This window comes from Callorhinus ursinus, unplaced genomic scaffold, assembly GCF_003265705.2.
Source record: "Callorhinus ursinus isolate GAN/ISIS: 27379988/994484 unplaced genomic scaffold, GSC_fseal_2.0 scaffold159, whole genome shotgun sequence".
Lineage (NCBI taxonomy): Eukaryota > Metazoa > Chordata > Mammalia > Carnivora > Otariidae > Callorhinus > Callorhinus ursinus.
The window spans coordinates 59198-76201 of NW_027397221.1; positions in this window are offsets into that span (position 1 = coordinate 59198).

The window sequence follows — 17004 nt, forward strand, 5'->3', positions numbered from 1 at the left end:
ACCAAACATTTCAAGAAGAATTAATACCTATTCTTCTGAAACTGTTCCAAAAAATAGAAATGGAAGGAAAACATCCAAACTTGTTTTATGAGGCCACCATTACCTTGATTCCCCAAACCAGACAAAGACCCCATCAAAAAGGAGAATTACAGACCAATATCCTTGATGAACATGGATGCAAAAATTCTCACCAAAATACTAGCCAATGGGATCCAACAGTACATTAAAAGGATCATTCACCAAGGCCAAGTGGGATTTATCCCTGGGCTGCAAGGTGGGTTCAACATCTGCAAATCAATCAATGTGATACAATAAATTAATAAAAGAAAGAACAAGAATCATATGATCCTCTCAATAGATGCAGAAAAAGCATTTGACAAAATAAAGCATCCTTTCTTGATCAAAACTCTTCAGAGTATAGGGATAGAGGGTACATACCTCAATATCATAAAAGTCATCTATGAAAAACCCACAGCAAATATCATTCTCAATGGGGAAAAACTGAGAGCTTTCCCCCTAAGGCCAGGAACATGGCAGGGATGTCCACTCTCACCACTGCTATTCAACATAGTATTAGAAGTCCTATCCACAGCAATCAGACAACAAAAAGGAATCAAAGGCATCCAAATTGGCAAAGAAGAAGTCGAACTCTCACTGCAGATGATATGATACTGTATGTGGAAAATCCAAAAGACTCCTCCCCAAAACTGCTAGAACTCATACAGGAATTCAGTAGAGTGGCAGGATATAAAATCAATGCACAGAAATCAGTGGCATTCCTATACATCAACAACAAGACAGAAGAGAGAGAAATTAAGGAGTCAATCCCATTTACAATTGCACCCAAAACCACAAGATATCTAGGAATAAATCTAACCAAAGAGGCAAAGAATCTGTACTCAGAAAACTATAAAATACTCATGAAAGAAACTGAGGAAGGCACAAAGAAATGGAAAAACATTCCATGCTCATGGATTGGAAGAACAAATATTGTGAAGATGTCAATGCTACCTAGAGCAATCTACACAAAGCAATCCCCATCAAAATACCATCCACTTTTTTCAAAGAAATGGAACAAAGAATCCTAAAATTTGTATGGAACCAGAAAAGACCCCGAATAGCCAGAGGAATGTTGAAAAAGAAAAGCAAAGCTGGTGGCATCACAATTCCAGACGTCCAGCTCTATTACAAAGCTGTCATCATCAAGACAGTATGGTACTGGCACAAAAACAGACACATAGATCAATGGAACAGAATAGAGAGCCCAGAAATGGACCCTCAACTCTTTGGTCAACTAATCTTTGACAAAGCAGGAAAGAATGTCCAATGGAAAAAAAAACAGTCCCTTCAACAAATGGTGTTGGGAAAATTGGACAGCCACATGCAGAAGAGACAATGAGATTCTCTGACAATCTCAGAGAATCTAAATTAGAGAAGATTGTTCTAATTCTTACTTCGAGGAGATACTAAGGCCAAACTCCACCATTCTGATCTTGTGGTTTAATCATTCAATCCTTCCTTGGAATACATGAATCAATAATTTCCCTCTAGCTGAAATAGAGCAAATTGAGATTGTGTTTTGATAATATATTTGTGAGTAAAAAAGGCAAGTCTCATAACAATATGAATAGTTTGATGTAATTTTTATAAAACTTAAAGTTTATGGGTTTACAAATGTAAAAATCATCATAGAAGACACACACCAAAGTGTTAACAGTGATTTACCCTTGGAGTAGTAGCAATAGGAAAAGGAAACTCTTTTGCTTCTGTAAGGGTACTTTTATTTAATTAAAATTTTAACAACTACCTCTATTAATATTGTAATTGAAAAATACCTTTCAAAATCCACAAACTAAAAACCTCTAGGAAGAATATGTAAAGAAAAACAAAGAAGTGCTTTGCAAACACTTACTCTCAAACCTTCTGATACCAAGTACACCTGTGTTGACTGGTCTCATAGTGAAGCCAGTAGAGAATCATGATTGCTTAAAGATAGAAAGCCGAAGTTGTACAGTGACTTCCCAACTCACAAATGCCTAATTTATGAACACCTGGCACATAAAGAGAAATGTTATTGGCCCAAGCTAACTTGCCAGGGGACGGCATTGCAGAGTGAAAAATAGTTGAGCTTTGCATTTTGAATTCTCCTCCTCTATTTATTTTAGCTATGGAATATCAGGTGGATTATTGAGGATTTCTGCACCTCCGTTCCTGATCAACAAAATGTGCTAAAAATGATTCTTAACTCCTAAAATTTCTCTGAAGTTTAGTAGCAATAATGCCTGACAAAGCCTGGCGCACATGATGCACTCTATTTATGACGGTGTTAGCCATCAGTATTATTAGAGGGTAGCTTGTCTTCTAGGTGCTCAAGATTTCACTACATCACAGTGGTATTCTCTCTCTAATAGCAAGCTTTCTATCTGTTACCAGGTACAGACAGCAAATCCCTTGGAGTAATGATTTTCCTGTCAGGGTGACAAATTTCCACATGTTAGAATCAATTTCCTCAGAATTAATTCTTCTCCCAGTATCTGCACATCATTTGATTGGAGCAAAGCTACCCTTACATTTATTAAGTTCCTAACAATAAAAAAAGAAAGCTTGGTCTATTTTATCTTTGCTATTTCAAAAATTCTAAGATGCATGGTTTTTTTTTCCACCTAGTACAAATTCCTGAAGTCTGATATCCCTTGGAGTAGATAGAGTGTCTCAGTATGTACTAGTCAAGCAACAGGCCAATACAACTCATATTGTAGTTTGAATCATGCCACATATCATTGCTCGATATGCGTAAGCTCAGCTATAGTTGCTCATAGCATCTGGCTTTACTTATGTATTATTTGCATTGTTAGAACTAGATGTGTTGAATTTAATTGCCATTTAAAATGTCCTGAAAAATAATCTGCTGTGGCCAAACAATGAAACAGAGATATCGTGTACTCAGAAAGTTACAGAATAGACCACCCTGACCCATATTAAAACTCTACACCTAAAACAAAATTTCTACGTGAGAAAGCATGTGTTGAAAGTTGACTACAGTTTTTTTCTTCCTTTGAAGTTCATAAAATGATGGTACTATCATAGAAGGTAACTTAGATTCAAATATAGTAATTCATGTCAAGAAATATGTGGGCCTCTTCCATCTCAGGGTTTCTTATTTTACTTTGGCCAACAGTCCTCCAATGCAGTATCTACTGACCATATACACACATGTGCCAGGCCTAGTGATGGGTACTATTTTCTTCTGATAGAGGTCAAAGCTTTTCCTACCATACTTTGTCCAACACAAAGACCTTTCTCCCATCACCATTTTCAGTGGCTGTAATTGTAACAGGGAGAAACTTAGCATGTCTGACTCCATATTGCTTCTATTTCCCTTGCTGCTGTGACCTACAGCTTAGAAACTTCTGCTCAGCCCCACAGGTAGGCATGTTAATCATTGAAGGAATTTTGCTTTACAGCTGAGATTTGCAAAAACTTCTTTCTTACCAGAAACTGACCTCACCTAAGGAGATAAAGAAGTATGTAGAGAAATGACTATGCTATGTTTAAGATTTGCAGGAATGGTATGACCAGATTCCTATACACAAAGATTAACTGACCAAGGACAAAAAGTTACATGACCTTTCTCACTGTCTACAAACATTAGTCACTTTTTGATTCCAACCCACTTCTGCTTCCCCCTTTTGCTAACATGAAAGAAACTCACATTTCATGCCAAAGGGAGATGGTTCTTTGGGACAATAGTCTACCATCTCCTGGATTAGCTGGCTTTACAAATAAAGTCACTTTCCTACCCAACATCCTGGCTCTCGACTTCTTGGCCTGTCATGTGGTGAGAACGAGGTTGGACTTGATTCCATAATTTTGCTTGTAATCCCTACTCTTGCCACTTGTATGAGCAAAAGGATTCAGTTATTAAGTTGGAGTCTGCTTTTGATACAGAGGCCTTCACACAGTAGATCCTGCCACAGAGGTAGAAGAGTTGATTCCTGAGGAGTACTGCATTTACTCGTGGAAAGGATGTTACTTATTAAGAGTTAGAAACTTCATCCAGTCCTCAGATGTCTATTAAACTCACGATATAGATGCAGTACTAATATAAAATTGGCAGTACTGAGACAAACTCAATTGGGGCATTCTGGTAGAAGGAAGCAGAGGAAAGAATTGGACAGTACTGCCCCCTGGCGGCTGTCGCTGAGAGGGGAGGTACATGCAGAACCTCTCAGAGCGTTGCCGCAGGGCTGTACTGAGACCAGAGTTTGAAGTCCAGAAATTTGGGTCATCGAGGAGGGAAGTGAGAGTCTTCGGGGAGAAACAGAGAGATATTCTCATTGGAAAACTCATTATCACTGGAGAAGAAACCAATAATTTCCAAGAGATAAATCTTGAAGACAAATGCAGCTCCCAGGAGGTGGAAGAGTGGTCTTCCATAAAGAAAAATCTCCCCACACTCCCGACTCAAAAGCCTTCTGTGCACCTTTAACTCAGGAATCACTTTTAGCAGTGATTTTAGGTAAAGGTGGCTACCTGGGAGTGAGACCCACTGAAGGCACCACAGTGTCATGTCACTGCCTCATGTTTACTCTTAGACATAATCTCTAGGAGTGAAATGTCAGATGGGACCAATGTTTGCGATAGAAAATGTTTCTCCTTATTTCTGTCCCATTCTAACTTCCCCCAGTGTTGTTTAGTTGAATTTCCATAGTTAAATGCACCTTCACTGTAATCCAATTAAGGCAGTATTTCTAAACCAGAGCCCTTGGGACATCACAGAGAGATTCATTGCCTACCTGTAGTACCACTGGTAGTTTTATTCCCTGCCACATTGGTGATTAATGAGGTATTTATGGAGAAAATATTGGAACTATTTACCATGCGTAGCACTGTGTTTTTGAGGAAATATGATTTAAGTTTCACAGAATTTATAACCAAGCTTTGTAATTGATCCTTATTTTAAAGTGAGTTCTACCTGTGTTAAAACAGTATACTTGGGGAAGCGCAAGAAGCCTGCTGACTTCATATTCAGGGACATCTGCAAATAGATTCAAATTCTTGAATCACCTACCTTTGTGTCAGGCCCTTCCTCTCACACTAAAATTTTGTCTTTCTCCATTCCTATTTTTCCTGTCACTCAACACCTAACAAACATTTTTGCCATACCTAGGAGTTTGCATAAAATCAATTTTCAACTTTTATTTGTTGATTAACAAATAAATCATGAACAAGTGAATAAATGAGTGAATAAACAGTGAATTGAAAGTTTGATTTTCTGACAATTTAAAATCCAGTCTTTTAGTTCTAAGCACTGACAGAGTTATAAGAACCCTGTTGTGGTCGGGCGCCTGGGTGGCTCAGTTGGTTAAGCGACTGCCTTCAGCTCAGGTCATGATTCTGGAGTCCCCTGATCGAATCCTGCATCAGGCTCCCTGCTCAGCGAGGAGCCTGCTTCTCCCTCTAACCCTCTCCCCTCTCATGTACTCTCTCTCTCTCTCTCTCTCTCTCATTCTCACTCTCTCAAAAATAAATAAATAAATCTTAAAAAAAAAAAAAAAAGAACCCTGTTGTGGTCAATAGGTGACATTCCTTCCTCTTTCATCTCTTTGAAATACATAGTCATACCCCACCAGCTTCCAGGACTCCTCCTTCCTAAAGCTTTGTCTCCAGAAAACTGAAATCAGGGCACCTTCCTGCCAGTCCCTCTGCCTTGTGTCACTGGCTTTTGGATAAACATGACTTTGCATCTTTCCCTAGATAAAGAATGCATGGAGCACGACTAAATCTGAGGTAATAAAAATCTCCTCTCTTTCTCTCTCTTTTCTGCCTCCCACACTCCCTGTCTTTCATCTTTCTCCTGCTGCTGACTTTTCAACTATAGCCTCATTATCTCTTACCGATTAAATCACACACCTCTCTGGCAACTTCTCCCTGAATTCTGTGGATGTCCTATAGATCCTCCTAAATCTCTTGGCTACATTTCAATATCTATTTATATGATATTCTGTGTTACAAATGAACTTGCACTTATGCTATTAAAGTACAGTAAGCCTTTGCCATGCACTTGACTGCTTATAGCTGTTCAACTATTTTCACTTCCCTGGTGCTATGCCCAACTCCTAAGGGAAAGGCACTGCCTGGGGACAACTGCAGGACAGATAATGTCCAATACATACCAATTTTACTTTAGGCTTCAGGTGCAGAGACAAGTGGTTGAAATAAATGGACATATATTAAATGTCCATTTTGTGATAAGCCACACACCCACACAGTTTGATTTTATCATCATAACAATCCTATACCTTTGATACTATTATCTCATTTTACAGAGAGTGAATTTAAGCCTTGAGAGATGTCTTAGGTACAAGGGGCAGATCTCAAACTTAGAAGGGTAGGATTAGATCTTAAGCCTCTCCACTTCCACTTTACCTTGTTCTTTTTTAAGACAAACCTTTGCCTAAGACACCTATACCATTACCTAGGTCCAGAACATTTTTTTTTCATGCCAAATGGAAACACTGTGACCCTTATTATATGTGCTGTGGAAACTAACACAACCCTGTACCCATTTATTCTAGTTACTTTCCATAGAGGGATTGGTTGCATATGGTAAATATAATTAATGCCATGAAATGTATACTTCAAATAGCTAAAATGGTAGATTGTATGTTATTTGTATTCACCACAATAAAAAACCACACATACACACAAAACACACACACACAATTTTAAACAGTCTTCTACTTCCCACTTTTTCTTACAACTTCCTTTCCTTAAAGGTTATGTCAATAATTACGAAGTCCAGGATGAAATCCCTAACCTGGTTTCATTAAGTTAAAATATTGTATACTATTTTTTTATTATCTCCATTATGACTTTTCCTGGTTAAATATAGCTTTTATGGCACAGGGACAGAGATAGTATTATCACTTATCAAAAGCTGCACTTCACAGGGGGACCGCAATGAGTTTTAAACATTAAAGTTTTCCTACTATAGGAATGCTATTCCTCAGAGAGAAATGCACCATTTGCAAAAAGAATTTCCTGGTATTTTATTTGGTCTGTTGGATATAAAATGAATCTTGGAGCTTTCACTTGAGTTTCCACTTGACAAGCCCTTGACATGATGTTGATGACTTTAAAATCTCTTTCCCAGCCCACACCTCCCTCCTGAGCAGTAGACCATATATCCAAATGACTACTGGGTATCACCTTGCTATCCCTCAGACACCTAAAACTTAACTTGTCCAAAGCTGTACTCATTATCTTATACTCTCAGACCTGCTGCTGCTTCTGTATTTTTGATTTCACTGAAAGATGTAACTATCCACTCAGATGTCCAAACAAGACATCTAGGCATCATTCTCAAATTTTCCATCCCCATCCATATCTTATCAATCATCACATTCTTTAGAGTCTATCATAGTTCCTCTTGATGACTATTCCAAAGGATCAGCCTCCACCCACTTAAACATGTATGCTCAAGCAAAGCCTTCAATTTTGATTGCTCAGTATGATATATTCAGCTATCCGTTTGCTCTAATAAATGGATCTCTGTAGTCACAGAAGTGGCCTTGCATTTTAGCCAAAAGAAAACTTGGGAATATAAATCAACAGAAGATAAAAAGAAAAATGCATCATTTCTCTGGAGCCTTTACTACAAATTTTAATTCTCTGATTTTTTTTTTGTTCTTGTGATGTCAATGAATGTTTAAACGGCAGCAACCAATTTGATGTTCTTTCTGCCTTCGATCAGGCCTAGACAATTTGCTTTCCTCAACACTCTTGCTCATCTCCTTATAGAAAAGCAATTGTAGACCACATGGAGAAGTTATTTTAAAGTATAAACAGATGTGTTTACCTGAAATCACATTTCCTTTTACCCATAGGCTAAAGGGCTATTTATCCTGCTTTCTCTTAGTTTAGGCAGGATATCAGAAAATCCAGAATACGACAATATCAAAATCTTGGCTTTTCCATTGTAAAACCTGTGGTTTAGATGCATTTGTAGGAATACAGGATTCCCCCCCCCAAATTTGTACATTATCTTTGAGACCTTCTAATTTGGATATGTGAAAAATAGCCTTTCCATCATTGTCTAATGGGAAATCATGCAAAATTAAGGTTAATGAGAAATAGAATCTCAACAATATCTTCCAAAATTTTTGACATCTGTGGAAAGGGTATCAAAAGAAATGGATAAAAGGGAAAGAGTATATGACCAGCTCTCAACTTCCTGTCTGTCTCCATTTGCTAGTGGGTTACATAAGCCAAAAGTAGCCACATGTATTATCTTCATTCAAAAGGAAAAATGACACATAGGCCTGGCTTCTCCTCCAATGAACTTTCCTGAAAATAATGGTTTCAGAAATCAAATTGCTTACTTCAGAAATATTTAATCAAAAAGGAAGGGCTACCAGATCAAAGATGATATGAAAAACAAACATGAGTAAACCAAAGGACATAGGAAACACACTCATCATAAATCATCATCATCATCATCACAACACAGAAAGTCTTAAGCAAGTATTTTACTATGAATTTTAAAATGCAGTAAAACAATTAGTAAAAATGATGATATAGACAAAGGTATGTGAATTTAAATAAAATTGTAAGATTAGAATATGATGAAATGCGAATAGAAGAGCTAAGAAAAGAAGGGAGAGGAAAATACAAATCATAGAAATGAAGGCAAAATTGTCAGTGATACACATTGCTAAATATTCCCTAAAGATCATAAAGGATTAAACAGGCAAGGAAAGTGAAATGGATATAAATAAGTGTTCTGAAAAAGGTTATGAGAAAATAAAAGGCTAGGGAGATACAAAAATTGTATATGTTGGGTAACTAAAGAAAAATGTTAGAATAGAACCTTTCTTTAAAGATATTATTCAAGAAAACTTTCCAGAAACAAGGTCTTAATATAGAGACAACAATTTATTCTGTGTCCTATGGAAACATGACACAGAATGTCAGTACAAATAAATGTCCTACTACATCTAGCTTTGGACAAAGATCAGGTCACCTAAAAGCAAAAAAAGAATGTTGACTTCAGACTTCTCCACAACCATATTCAATGCTAATGAACAACTGAGCACTTAAAAATTCTCAAAAAAAAAAAGTCTGACTCAAGAATCATAGCACAGTCATTCAACCATAAAGGAAACAGATAACATTTTTGGAATGTACAAAAACTCTGGAAATATTACTCTTAGCCCTTTCTAAAGAAGTCACTGGAAGATGTATTTTAGCTGACCAAGAAAATAAAGCAAAAATAATGGCAAAAAGACAGGTAGAGAGCATTAATATATTTAACCACAGAACTAATATTTTTAAAATGTGGAAATAATGTTTGCCAAACAGAATGGAATGTTATAAATACTGACCGTGAATATAATAAAACTAATATGAGTTTGGAATTTATTTTTGGCCATTATTTCTTCAAAAATTGTTTTCTGTCCTCCCTTTCCCTCCTCTCCTTCAGGGATTCCTATAATATATATTAGGATTTCTGTGATTCTCTCAATTGATATTCTATTCATTTCAAACCTCTTCTTGTATTTCACTGTAGACAGTTTCTACTGCCATTTTTCTTCTTTGCTCTTCCTTCTGCTTTTTACGTATCCAGTGCTTTTCTCATCTAAGACACTGTAGTTCTCATTTCTATAAATTCTATTTCAGTTTTTGTTTTATTTCCTATGCCATTACTTCTTTTTTTTTCATTACTTAATTCTTTGAACATGTAATATATAGTCATAAAAACTGTCTTAATGCTTTATTCTTCAAATGCGAACATTTGGGTCAGTTCTGAGCCCACTGGAATTAATTATTTGTTCTCATTATGGATCACATTTGCCTTCTTTTTAAGCCAGGTAAATATTTTCCCTATTTAAATTATATTTATTCTTCTAAGTTATATAAGATTTTATTTAAAATAATCAAGATGATTTGTACAAAATAGAATGTAAGGGAGGGCATAAAGAATAACATTTCTGACAATGTCAGAATATTATATTTATATACTTTAAAATAACATGAATATACCAACAGCCATTTTGAAAGTAAGCTGGCAATTGACGACATAGTTTCATAAATTAAAAAACTGCATATTCCTAAACTGTTTAGCGACATTAGTGATACTTAAATCATAATCTTAGATGTATACAGTTCTACTTTTGGCCCTTGTCATTATTTCATGTCAAATTACTTTTCACTTTTTGTAGTAGACACTGAACCACTGAATTTTAAAATCCTAGAATGACAAGATAATACTTAGAAGTCATATACTGTCAACTATTAATTTGCTTCACAGGGATCTCTAGCTCAAAAAGAAACTATATTGTTTGCGTATTTATTCTACACAATTTTATCACATGTGTAGACTCACAAATCTACCATGACAATCAAGATACTGAGGAGTTCTATCACCACAAAGATCTGTTGCATTCCCCTTTTATAACTACACCTACCCCTCCCTCTCTCCATTGTCTCAAAACCCTGGCAACTTTTAATCTGTTCTCCATTTTAAAAATATTTTCCAATTCTGCATAGAAGGAGTTTGGAAGCCAACACTCCATTCTAACAAACAAGTAAAGAGCTAAACAAAAATCCACTACTCTTCTAGGTTCCTTGAGAGAGGCAAGAATACAGGGAAAACTGCTGCCACCACAATTGGAGAGATAGGTGAATACAGGGAGTCATGACCTACCTGAACATAGACTCATAAGCAGAAACTGCTGTGGGAACCAGTGGTACCAGGGTAGAAAACCCTGAATTGTAATTGACAAATTGCTGCAGGCTCAATGTGGACAACTCTGAGAGTTAAAAACTCCAGGGTCATCCATTCATACTGGGATTTCTAAAATATTGTGAAATTTACATCTAGAAGCTAGACCAGATTCCAACAGTAAATATCAGAGAAAAAAATCTCCCCCCTGCTCCCAGAAGGGTAGGGGAAAGGAAGCATTTTGAAATACACCGAGCACTCTGTTTTTCATGAATAGGTCTGTCCTAAGAGAAAACTAGTTAATAAGAACCTTACTGGCTGTGGTATCATCAGAGCCTAAATGACCTGAAAATGGAAATATCAAATTCCAGCCCATTTGAGCCATCTTGTTTCACCTAAGGTGGGGAGAAAAAACTAAGAAACACTTGTGAGGTTAACAGCCCAGAAATATAGGCTCATTAAAATACTGAGACCTAATCATGGGACTATAGATCACTTCCCTTCTGCCCACACCTCACAACCACAATACTGAAGGTCTATTTACAATAATTGTTTTTACCCAATATATCATGTCCAGTATCAAGAAACAATTACAAGGCATATCAAAAGACAAAAACAAAAAACATGATTTGAAGAGACAAAGCAAGAATCAGAACCAGACATAGAAGAGAGAGAATTATCAGACTTGAATTTAAAACAACAATGATTAATATATATTATATATATATTAATATATAAGGGCTCTAATGGATAAAATAGACAGCGTGCATGAACACATGGACAATGTAACCAGAAAAATGGAAATACTAAAAAAAGCATCAAAAAAGAAATGCTAGAGATAAAAAAGACAACAACACTGTAACAGAAATGAAGAATGTTTTTGATGGATTTATTACAAGACAGGATATGGCTCAGGAAAGAATCTGAGCTAAAGGAGCTAGAGGATATATAATTTTAGGTTTAAAAACCAAAAAACAAAGAGAACAAAGACTGAAAAAAAAACCTGACTATGTAAGGACTGTGAGACTACAGACTACAAAAGATGTAACATGTAGATAATGGGAATACCAGAAGAAAAAGAAAGAGAGAAAGGAAAAGAATAAATATTTGAAACAATAATGACTGAGACTTCCCCCAAATTAATATCACACACTAAATTACAGATCCAAAGAGTTCAGAGAACACTAAGCAAGATAAATATCAATAAAATTGCACCTAGGCATATAATTTACAAACCACAGAAAGTCAAAGACAAGGAGAATCCTGAAAGAAGCCAGAAGATGAAAATACAATACTTTACCTATAGAGAAAAAAAGATAAGAATTATATCTGACTTCTCAGAAACCAAACCAGCATTAAAAAAAAGGAAAAAAAAAACATACTAGCAAGAAGAGAATGAAGTGAAATACTTAAAGTGTTAATATGCAAGTTAATATACGAAAGTTAATATACAAAAGTCTATTTCTTTCCTATATGCCAGCAGTGAAAAAGTGGAGTTAAAAATTAAAAACATAATTCATTATTTTTTTATTTTTTTATTTTTTTTTAAAGATTTTATTCATTCATTCATGAGAGACAGAGACAGAGAAAGAGAGGCAGAGGAAGAAGCAGGCTCCCAAGGAGCAGGGAGCCCAATGCAGGACTCGATCCCAGGACCCTGGGATCGCAACCTGAGCCAAAGGCAGATGCTTAACCATCTGAGCCACCCAGGCGCCCCATAAAACAGAATTCATTTTAAATTAGCATCCAAAAAATGAAATTCTTTGCTATAAATCTAACCAAATGTATGCAAGATCTTTATGAGGAAAACCACAAAACTGATGAACAATACCAAAGAACACTTAATAAGTGGAAACATATTCCATGTTCATGGACAGAGTCAATATTGTCAGGATGTCAGTTCTTCTCAACTTGATCATTGCTTGTTTGATGACCTTCATGAGCTTGGATATCCAAATTTCTTCCCAGATTTGGGATGTTCTCAGTCTTTATTTCTCTTCATAAGCTTTCTGCCCCATTCTCCACTTCTTCTGAGACTCTAATAATTTACAGACTGTTTCTGTTGAGAGATTCCTCTAGATCATGTAAGCTTTCTTCATTCTTTTTTCTTTGTTCTCTCTGACTGGATAATTTCAAAGGTCCTGTATCCAAAGATTCTTTCTTCTGCTTGACCCATTCTGTTGTTGCTGCTCTCTATTGCAGTTTTCATCTCATTCATTGTATTCTTCAGCTCCAGAATTATTGCCTTGTTCTTTTAAATTATTCCTATCATTTTGTTAAACCTCTCATTTTGTTCTTGTATTATTTTTCTAATATTGTTGAATTATCTTTCCCTGTTTCCTTGTAGCTCATGGAACTTCCTTAAAACAGCTATTCTGAAATCTTTGTTGGATAAATCACAGATCTCCATGTCTTTGGAGTCAGTTCCTGGAAGATTATTGCGATCCTTTGTTGATGCCATGATTTCTTGATTTTTCAGGTTCCCTTGAAGTCTTCTGTTGCTCTCTCTCCACATTTGAAGATGCAGTCACCTTGCCAGTTTTTACTATCTGACTTCAGGGGAGAAATATACCTGCTAGGGACTCTGAGGCTTTCTCAGATCTTCTATGAATACACCTGTGCCATGCTTCTCGCTTTATCTTGTGGCAAAATTTTTAAGCTCGTATGCCTTCCTTTGCCCTGCAACATACCATGCCATGTGCTGATAGCCCCTTTCGCTTTCCCAAGGGTGGAGGTAAAGCTAAATTTTGTGGTCTCACCCTGGCCTTCAGATTCAAGCTGGCTTTCTGTGCAAGCTAACCAGCCATCTGCCAAATGTTGCATTTGACACTGTTTAAAGTGCCCCGGGTGCCTGGCTGTCTTGGTAGAGTATGTGACTCTTGATCATGAGGTCATGAATTTGAGCTCCACTTTGGGTGTAGAGCTTATTTTAAAAAAAATTAAAAAATAAGAAGAAAGAAAAAAAGAAAATTGAGCAGTTTTTAAGAAAAGAAAAAAGAAAAAAGAAGGTGCCCACAGAGAGCTGGACTGGAGAGGGTGGAGATATGTATTAGTAAGGTACAAGGAGCACTAGGGATGCCCATGGGCCAGTTGGAGGGATCTGTGGGTAAGGTATCCATAGCAGCTCATGGATGGGCTTCATAATGGAATCTGTGATACAGCAAGATCCACATCCCTTTAATGCCTTCTGAGAGTCCTGTCACTTTCCCAGCTTCTTCCCAACACCAGTCATGCAGCTCATAACTCAGAACTCTGGGTAGGTTAAAAGTGAATTAGGCCTCTTTGGTATCCCCTTGTATAGCTCGAGAAGCCAGGTACTCCTTGGCATGCTCTCTCTTTCCCCTGAGAGAGAAATCATGGGCTGAGAAGATCTCTCTTGGCACTAAATAGTGCCACTTTGGGGGCAGCAGTGACATAAGTAAAGTCATCTGTCTTTCACATCCTCTCTATGCATCCAAACTCAATTATTTTTCCCCCAGTGGAGAGTGGAACTTCTCTTCTGGAGACCTGGACATCACAAAGGCTTTCTCATCCATGGGGGATTATGTAAGTCACTGTTTTCCAGGGGCTTCCAGACCATAGTTCAGAGGGTAATAGAACAAGTTCATGAGCCACTGCAGGGTCCACGGCCAGGACTGACGTCTATATAGCTACTACCCAATGCATGTGTAGGTGGGTCTCTTGGCCTATGGTGTTGGGACACCACAGTTCTCACACAGGCAGCTTCATTCAAAGAAGGATGCCAAACTATTATAGTTGACAGGGGATACAAACAAGGGAAATCACATCCAGCCATGTTACTGACATCACTCAAAAAATAAAATCTTAATAAAAATGAGAAGAAAACTATACCTAGGTGTAGAGAAAAATAATAATATTGCAATGTGTGTTCATTTTTTACTTATTTAAATACAATATATATGAGAACTCCAGAACAAAGTATTGGTGGGGATAAATGGCTATGCATTATTGCAAGATTTCTCCAGTTTATTTGAACTGGTTCCATGGTAGGTCTAAATAAACTGAGAAGTTTATTATATTAACACTGATGTCAATTATTAGGAAAATAATGCAAAAAAAGGCATATCTAAAATGCCAACAAATAACTTAAAATGGAATTCTAAAAAAAGATTTAAATAATCCAAAAGAAATTAGTCAATGATGAAGGGCGAGAGAAAAATGTATGACAACAAAGAGATATTTAAGAATAAAATGGTATAACTAAATTCAATCATATTATAGAAGATCTGAGAAAGCCTCAGAGTCCTTAGCAGGTATATTTCTCTCCTGAAGTCAGATAGTAAAAACTGGCAAGGTGACTGCATCTTCAATTAATTATTTTAAATGTACTGGACTAAACAGACAAAAAAATACAGAGATTTGGTTAAATTGGTCAGAAAAAAGCATGAGTCACTTATATCTTGCATACAACAAATATTTAAGAATAAAAACAACTACAGTTTGAACATAAACAATGAAAAGAAGAGACCTCATGCGAAGTGTAAGCATAAGGCAAGAATTCCTATATTAATGTCAGATATAACATATTTTAAACCAAAATGTTTGAAAAAGATGAAGAGGGGTATAATCATAGAAAAGTCAATACAAGAAGATGAAAAAATTATATCCTTAGAAGCACAGAAATCAAAAATTGATGTAATTAAAAGAAGTAGAGAATTCTATAGTCATTTTTGAAGATTTTAACACTCCTTTCTTTTAATTGATAGAATAACTAGATAAAATATCAGAAAAGATATAGATGACATAACTGATATTAAGGCATAAAAATGGAGAGATATAAAATTCTCCTTACTGGCAGTAATGTAATTGTTTATATAGAGAAGTCTAAGAAATTTACAAAACAATTACTTGAATAGTGAATTTAATAATATTGCCATATACAAAATTCATGTACAAAAATATATATCTTTATATATTAGTAGTAAAGAAATGGAAAATAAATTAAAATTTTCATTCTTCTGATATGTCATCAATCATCCAAACTAAGAAATGTATCTAACACAAGAAATGTGAAAATACATAGCTTCAGTACACTGAACATGATAAAATACCACTAAGAAATATTAAAGAATTAAATAATAAAAAGATACACTGTTTGGAGCTCAATTTGTTAAGATAGTAATAATTCCAAAATTGATCTATAGGCTATGCAGTTTCAAACCATATTTACAGAAAGTTTTAACGTAATATTTGGTTAACTAATTCTAAAAAATATGGATCTGAAGATGTCATCAACTATTAAATTAGTTTTGAAAAAGAACAAAGTTAGTGAGTTTACACTACCTCACTTCAAGCTTTAGTACAAATCTACACTAATCAAAAGAGTGTGACAGTTACATAAGGATAGACATAGAACCACTGAGCATTATAGTGAGCCCCAAAATAGACTTACACACTCATATAATTTTCAACAAAGGTGCCAAATGAATCTAATGAGAAAATGAAAATCTTTCAACAAATGGTGTTAGAACATTTGGATACATATGAAAAATATAAACTTTGACTTTTACCTCACAGTATACATAAAAATTAATTTAAGGTATATACAAGATCTAAATGTAGGAGTTAAAATCATGAAATTTTCATAAAACAAAGTAGAAGGCTACCTTCATGACTTGGAGGCATGCCACTATTTCTTAGGTCACACATGAAAAAAAATCGAAATGATAAACTATATTCCACTAAAAAATAAAACTTCTGGTTATGCAAAGACCCTTAAGAAAATGAATACATGAATCAGAGACTAGAAAGGAAATTCACAAAAATATATCTGACAAAAGATTGGTATCTATCACTTATAAATAACTCATACAACTAAATATTTTATATATGAAAGACTCAGTTGGGTAATGGGCAAAATATTTAAAGGGAGTTCAAAAAGCAAGGTACATGAGTAACCAATAACCACATCAAAACATTTTCAATGTTATTATTCATCATGGAAATACAACTTAAAACCACAATGAGATTCACTACACATCCACCACAATACTTTAAAAAGGACAGCAAGGATGTGGAAGAATCAGAACGCTCATACTTCACTGACAGCAGTGTAAAATACTAGAAAGCCACAACTCACACACTAGAAAGGTCAAAAGGAACAAATCACAGACACTAGGAAATGTTAATGAAGGTGTGGTAAAATTACCGCTTTCATCCATTTTTGGTGGGCTTGTCACTTAGCATAACCAGTTTGAAAAACTAAAGCTGATTAACAATGTGTCCTATAACCTAGATATTTCTCTCCTAAGGATAGG